Genomic DNA, 7197 nt, shown 5'->3' with positions numbered 1-7197 from the left:
TCTGGTTCGCCAGAAGCGGCTTAGTCATGCTGGCCACATGACCCGGAAGCTGTACGCCGGCTCCCTCGGCCAGTAAAGCAAGATGAGCGCCGCAACCCCAGAGTCGGCCACGACTGGACCTAATGGTCAGGGGTCCCTTTATCTTACCTATGGTTACCAACCAGGACAGCTATGCGCTGCCTCCATGGTGGGAGGTAGTAACGCTTCTTAATTCCGGTTACTGGAAATCACAGGAGGCGAGAGTGCTGTTGTGCTGAGGTCCAGGATGCTGGATTAAATGGGCTATTGGCCTGTTCCAGCAGGCTTGTCTTATTTGTTTTGTTCTTAAATTAGGACAGCGCTCTGCCAGCATGTTGACTCTGAACAAAAGAAGATTTGCAATGCTCTCCATAAATTCACCTTCCAGAGGAACTTCAAAATGTGGTGCCATGTTTTATAATAACAATCTAGAATGCTGCAGTGCCCAAAAAAAATCTGAGGCATTGCTGCAAAACACTGCCATTTTTTATCAATAAGCTAGTAAATTAACATTTCCCGGCCAGGAAGTAAGGCAATGGAGTGCTGCCACCTGGTGGTAGACGTGGGGGTAGCTTCCCCTGGGCAGAACTGTATCGTGCTTAAGGAATGTATTGGTGAAAAATGTAATCCTGGGTGTAGATTAAGAGATATTGAATCTGAATGCTAACTGTGACTGAAGCAATTATTCAGGACAGCTAAATTTAAGCAAATGGCTTGCAAGGATAAAATGTTTGGGAAACTAGTAATTTAGATAAATGAGACTGATATACATGGGGTTAAATCAATATGACAAATACATGCTGAATATTTTGGCCAAACGATGGGTACTTATAGTATTTCATTAGTAAATAATAACGTGTTTAGTCAGTTAAATTACGGTCCTTAGTCACAAAGACTTTTAGAAATCTGAGTTTCAAAGAAATTTAGAAACTGTGTTTTCTTTATTGATTAATTCTGGTTGAAATTAGCCCAAATTGAATTTCTTCAATTTTATTCTAATTAGATTACTTTGAATGTGCTAAATGTAAATGTGTGTAATTTAACAAATTGTGCTTTAATTTTTATTTTAATTAACCATTTTAATTTAATCAACACATTTATCATTTTTAATGAATTTATGGCTTTAATTTGATTTAGTATGTAAATTAAAATTGCCATTCAGATTTATTAAGGTCATGCCAAAAAGAAGCCCTCATTAGGTCATGTGTAACAGAGCACGTAGCAACCTCTCGGGAGTGCAAAGCAATGTTCATCTGGCTTGTAAGTGCTGGTAATTCTCTGTATTTCATACAGGGAAACAGTTTGTAGGTCCGTATCCCATTTCTAGTGTTCACCAAAGGCTCCTCAGTAAGCTTTGCCATCATGAGATAAGGAGGCACGTCTACGGATCAGGAAACTGTCTAAGGAACAGGAAGCAGAGAGCAGGAATGAATCCACAGTTCTGAAAAGGAAGAGATATAGAAAATGGATCAATATTGGAGGTCTGAGCTTTTTCGTGAATAATGCAGAATTAGGGACGAAAAGTCAGGTAGCTGAGTTTGCTGTTGATACAAAATTGTTCAGGGTACTTTAAACAAAAAGAGGTTGTAAAGTGCTCCAGAAGAATATCTTCAAACTGAGTGAATGGAGAGTAAAATGGAAATGGTTCACATCTGTCTCAGGAGTCAGTGGAGAAGAACCACCTTTGGGGGTGAAGTCAAGACTGTTGGAAGGTTGGCTGTAGAGACGGATATAGGAGAGACATGTTTTGTTGCAGCTGGGGCAAATGAAGGTGTCCGGTTGTGCAGCCTAAATTATCAAGAGCCTGGAGCAACTCCCCCATGAAGAAAGGTTTCAACTTTGGGGGCTTTTTAATTTAATTTAGGAAAAAAGGTGAGGGGAAAGGGGGCACAACAGAGGCATATAAAATTATCCATGGAGTGAAGAAAGTGGATAGAGTCCCCCCCCCCCCATAAGTCTACCCAATAAGGGTGTTATGTACTGAGTTGAATAGGATCCAAAATGCAGCAGTCTTATTGGTCCTAGAACAATAGGATTCAGAATGCAGCAGTCTGATTGGTCCACAGGAGCCACCCAATCCAGCTCCAGGTGGAAGTGAATCCACAACCTGATTGGCCTACAGGAGAATCCGGGAATTAGCCAATCACGTGGGGCCCATTGTGTAAATAATGTATATAAAGCAGACATTCTGGGGGAACTTCCATTCCTCCTCACCACTATGAGCTGAATAAAGAGCATGAAATCCACACTCGACTCTGAGTATATTTCAAAGGGCCATACAGTGAAGCTGAACATTGGGAGATTCAGGACACAGTCAGAGGCACTACGCCCTTATCACCACCATGAGTCACTGTGATAACAGGATGTTGGGTTAAATGGATCTTTGGTCCAATCCAGCCAGGCTGTTCTTAAGTACTGAACAGCTATTCCCTCTCTCCAGGGAACACTGGAAATTGTAGTTTGTTAAGAGTGCTGGGAACTCTTAACAAACTTCAGTTCTCGGGATTCTCCCTGGCTGTTAAAGTGGAATGATAGAGCTTTAAATGGTGGGTGTGGATGTGACCTTAGGTCACATTCACTCTCTTTAAGGCACTACAATACTACTTTACTTCCTGCCAACCTAGCAGTTCGAAAGCACACCAGTGCAAGTAGATAAATAGGTACCGCTCCGGTGGGAAGGTAAACGGCGTTTCCGTGCGCTGCTCTGGTTCGCCAGAAGTGGCTTAGTCATGCTGGCCACATGACCCGGAAGCTCTACTCTGGCTCCCTCGGCCAATAAAGCGAGATGAGCGCCTCAACCCCAGAGTTGGTCACGGGGGTCCCTTTACCTTTACCTAATACTACTTTAAGCAGTCATGGGTTCCCCCAGATAATTCTGGGAGCTGCAAAGAGTGCTGAGATTTGTGAGGAGGCCCCTATTCCCCTCGCAGAACTCCAATTTTCAGAGAGGCTTAACAATCAATCCTTCACAGGGAACTCTGGGAATTAAAGCTTCCAGTGACCAGGATCCTCTGAGGGAAGCCATGACTGTGGATGTGACCTTAGTCACTTCACCAAACTATAGTTCCCAGGATTATCTGAGGCAGCTCCAAGCTTCGAAAACCTTCTTCCTTCTTGTAAACACAAACAGTGGGCTGTTGTACTCATGTTTTGCTTGTGTGTTTTCCAGAGGCGTCTAGTTCGCCCCTGTGGGAAACAGGAGACTGAATTAGATGGGCCTTTGGCCTGATCCAGCCACAGGGCTTTTCTGATATCCTCACTTTTCTTGCAGCCTCTGTGATTAGCGATTTGGCTTCCTTCCTGGCACTAATTGCTTTTACAACTCCTCTTGTTCTGCCTCGGCAAAGAGGTGAGCGGTACTCCAGGCCTCCGTGTCCTTTGTTCCACTGCTGATACTGTTCCTTCTCCTATCTGAAAGTGCTGCAGCTTAAATTCTTTCTCTGTTGCCGCTTTGATGTTGCAGGTTTTCTATGGCGTCTTTGCTGCTGAGATAATACAGTTCCATCTGCTTCCTTTTCAACACCAATTTCGTCTCGACTCTCTTTTTTTTGTTCGGATACAATAGCCTCATCTCAGTAGACCTTATTGTCCCATAATTGCACTCCTATCTCTATGGCAAACGGGACTTGTTTGGATGTGATCACCTTTTTCTTCCCCGCTCCATCTAAATAATAAAATTTATCCATTCATTCCTCACTCTCTTTGCTCACCTGCCTGTGATGGATCTGGCATCCACATGAATAAAAAAAGCCCTTTACATAACAGCATGGTGGAAACTCTGCCTCCTCTTCTTGGGGATTCGCATGGCAGGAACATAACTAGTCACTTCCTCTCCTGGAGATAATCAATCTTGACATGAAAGCTTCAGGGAGCTCACATCACTGCATGACTAAGAGACTGAGTGATGTCTCCCAGTCTGAATCTCACCTTCTGCCGTGAACTCACCAGACGACATTAGGCTAGCTGGAATTCTTCTCTGCCTCAGCTTTTCCATCTGTAATATGGGGATAATATACCGTATTTACTCAAATCTAATGCACCATCAAATCTAATGTGCACCTCAATTTTCAGAACCTTGAAACCAAAAAAGTATTTGCTGGCGAATGTAAATGTGCCATCAAATCTAATGCGCACCTTAATTTTCGCAACGTGATTTGGCCCAAAAAGGTGAGCATTCGATTCGAGTAAATATGGTATTAACACTCACCGACGGGCTATTGGTACAGGGTCACAGGGAAATAATGCATATGAGGTGTGTTGAACTGTTAAGAGTGCTATACAAATGCTTTTGCTGCTGTTTGGTAGTCGCACAGCAGAAAACTAGTTGCATTGGCACAAGGATGTCCCCTTGCACAATGCATCTTCCCTCCTCTTCTCCCCTCATAAATCTGTTTTAAGGATTCCCCCAGGCCTCTGGAGACATGTGGGAGCAGAGGAGGAAAAGTGTACATTTATGCGCTAACAGAATGAGCTCACTGGATACTGAAGCCGAGGGAAATCAAAATGAATAGATTCACCCATCCCTGACCTCAGGTGCGCACACAGCTGACCAAGACCAATCCTTTGAGGTCTCCCAAATTCATGCCCAGCCCTGCTAGGCCAGACTTGCTTCCATCTTGCCTCAATCTGCCTGCCGCATCACGGAAAGTGAACAAAAGCCCAAGGAAATCCTCAGAGGCCTGGGCTTTTCTACTGGCAAGATTTGTGCAACCGTTAAAGGGCCATTCCCTCCCCTCTCTCGCTCTCTCTATGACTCCCTGCTTCACCTTTCTTATTCTTTTTTTGTCCCCTGCAATAAGCCAGTTCCCAGCAATTGCTGTAATAACAACACTTTTTTGCCGAGGGAATTGGGCTGCGACAGAGTCCCTATCATTTGAGAAAGGGCTGTGATTATCCCTCCATCGGCGGCCTGCAAGGACCACACTTTATCACACAACTAGCAGCTACAAGTATGTCTGGGTCAGTGGGGGAGCAGGACGCAGCACCATCTGCCTTTGGGGCACTGGTTCCATTTCTTTTCCTCTCCAAACAAATCGTTCTCCCAGTGGCAGCTGGTAGCCCCTGGACCTGATGGAGCAACCTGGGAACAATAAGGAGCCATGTTGTTTTGGGATTTCTTCTGGTCCTCCTCTCTTCCAAAGGTGTGGACACTGAAGCATGGCACTGCCTGAGCATCTAACCTGTTGCAATTTGTGGTGTAATAATAATAATAATAATAATAATAATAATAATAATTCATTATTTATACCCCGCCCATTTGGCTGGGTTTCCCCAGCCACTCTGGGCGGCTTCCAACAAAACACTAAAATACAATAACCTATTAAACATTAAAAGCTTCCCTAAACAGGGCTGCCTTCAGATGTCTTCTAAAAGTCTGGTAGTTATTTTTCTCTTTGACATCTGGTGGGAGGGCGTTCCACAGGGCGGGTGCCACTACCGAGAAGGCCCTCTGCCTGGTTCCCTGTAACTTGGCTTCTCGTGGCGAGGGAACCGCTAGAAGGCCCTCGGCGCTGGACCTCAGTGTCCGGGCGGAATGATGGGGGTGGAGACGCTCCTTCAGGTATACTGGACCGAGGCCATTTAGGGCTTTAAACGTCAGCACCAAAACTTTGAATTATGCTCAGAAACGTACTGGGGGCCAATGTAGGTCTTTCAAGACCGGTGTTATGTCTTCTCGGTGGCCGCTCCCAGTCACCAGTCCAGCTGCCGCATTCTAGATTAGTTGTAGTTTCCGGGTCACCTTCGAAGGTAGCCCCACATGGAGCGCATTGCAGTAGTCCAAGCGAGAGATAACCAGAGCATGCACCACTCTGGTGAGAGATAACCAGGGTTGCCCGCCCCACACCTAAATTTTCAGCCCTTTCCAGAATGTGGAGGGATATTAAATGGTTCAGGGGACCAAGCTTTGGCACCAGCAGGGGCGTAGTGTGGGGTGGCCCAGGGAAGCCGTGGCCCTGGGCACAGATTTTTTGAAAGGGCACGAGGGGGCACAACTAGGCGTGCCCCCCGGCTCCCTCACTCACCAAGCTGTGCCCGGGCCAAGCCTTCAGGGCTGGGGCAGCAGCTGCACCTCCTTCCCCTCATAGCCGGTGAAGGGATGCCCCTGGCCCTGGGGTGGCCAAGAGGCAGGGGGCGGGCACTGCTGCCCATCGAGGAGAGGCAAGAAGCTCTGGCAGCCACCTCCTCCTTTGCAAACGGGATGCCCCTTCGAGCCTCTTCCTCCCTTAACTGGCTGCCAGCTCAGACTGCCACGGCTTGGTCAGCAGGGAGGGCTGGGGCGGCCACCCACTGTGCCACTCTGTGACATGCCCCGGGCACAGAGAACCCACGCTACACAACTGGATACCAGATCACTAGATAGACTAGGACCCACTCTATTCTTGTGACATGTGTGTGTGTGTGTGTATCACACTATAGTCACAAGAGTAGAGTGGGTGGGGAAGAGGGGGAGAGAGAGAGAGAGAGAGAGAGAGAGAGAGAGAGAGAGAGAGAGAGACCTCTCTCTATGGACATAGCAGCCACTTTTCAGTGCTCATTCCATTTTGACCCATTTGCATTACTCCACCGGCTTCCATACTTCCAATTGCCTTTGGGCCAGATTCCTCCATCGCCACCAGGTGTTCCTTTCTTCTCTCTCCTCTTTCGTGTCCCCTGGGTTGTCACTCCCCGGAACTCAATTAGGCTTGTCAGGTTACCTTTGAGCTGATTTAAATTCAGCTTCACGAACCGAGTGCAGTGGAGAAGAGGGAAAACATGAAGAAAATGAGCCCACCCTCCTACTCCCACCCAACCACCGATGGTGCCTCCAGCCATGGAGAATGAGGTGGGCTGAGTGAATGAAAGGCCAACGAGAGAGAGAGAGAGAGAGAGAGAGAGTACTGAGGAAGCTTTGTGACAGAGGTGGCATGAGGAGGATTCCAGGTGAGCCGGCGCAGCTGGCAACAGAGGTGGGTGCGCATTGCCTTCGGCTGGCAGTTCCCCCTCCACACAGAAGCCCGTCAAAAAAACACCTTCATAAATATTGTAACAGAAGAGGGGGGAGCTGAGCATGGAACAGGTGAGATGTAGCTAACTGTGCAGAAATCTGGTGTCTCTTAACACACTTGCAAGCCTCAATGGGAAACAGGATTAATTCGGTTAAATGGAAGCTGGTCCATGAGGGCAAAAAAACGCTCTTCC

General features: G+C 46.9%; 1 long non-coding RNA gene across 1 annotated transcript; it reads right to left on the bottom strand.

The window, feature by feature from the left end:
* Positions 1-1213: 1213 nt before the first annotated feature.
* LOC310749884 lies at positions 1214-6888 on the bottom strand. The gene is made up of 3 exons (XR_014541856.1): positions 6606-6888; positions 3729-4012; positions 1214-1418 (listed from the first exon to the last, which is right to left on the bottom strand). It is a non-coding gene; the product is annotated as an uncharacterized lncRNA (long non-coding RNA).
* Positions 6889-7197: the final 309 nt, after the last annotated feature.

This window comes from Podarcis filfolensis (assembly GCF_964270895.1).
Source record: "Podarcis filfolensis genome assembly, chromosome: 15".
NCBI classification, from domain to species: domain Eukaryota; kingdom Metazoa; phylum Chordata; class Lepidosauria; order Squamata; family Lacertidae; genus Podarcis; species Podarcis filfolensis.
Note: the sequence above shows the minus strand (reverse complement) of the source record. Positions and strands in the feature narration are given on the sequence as shown.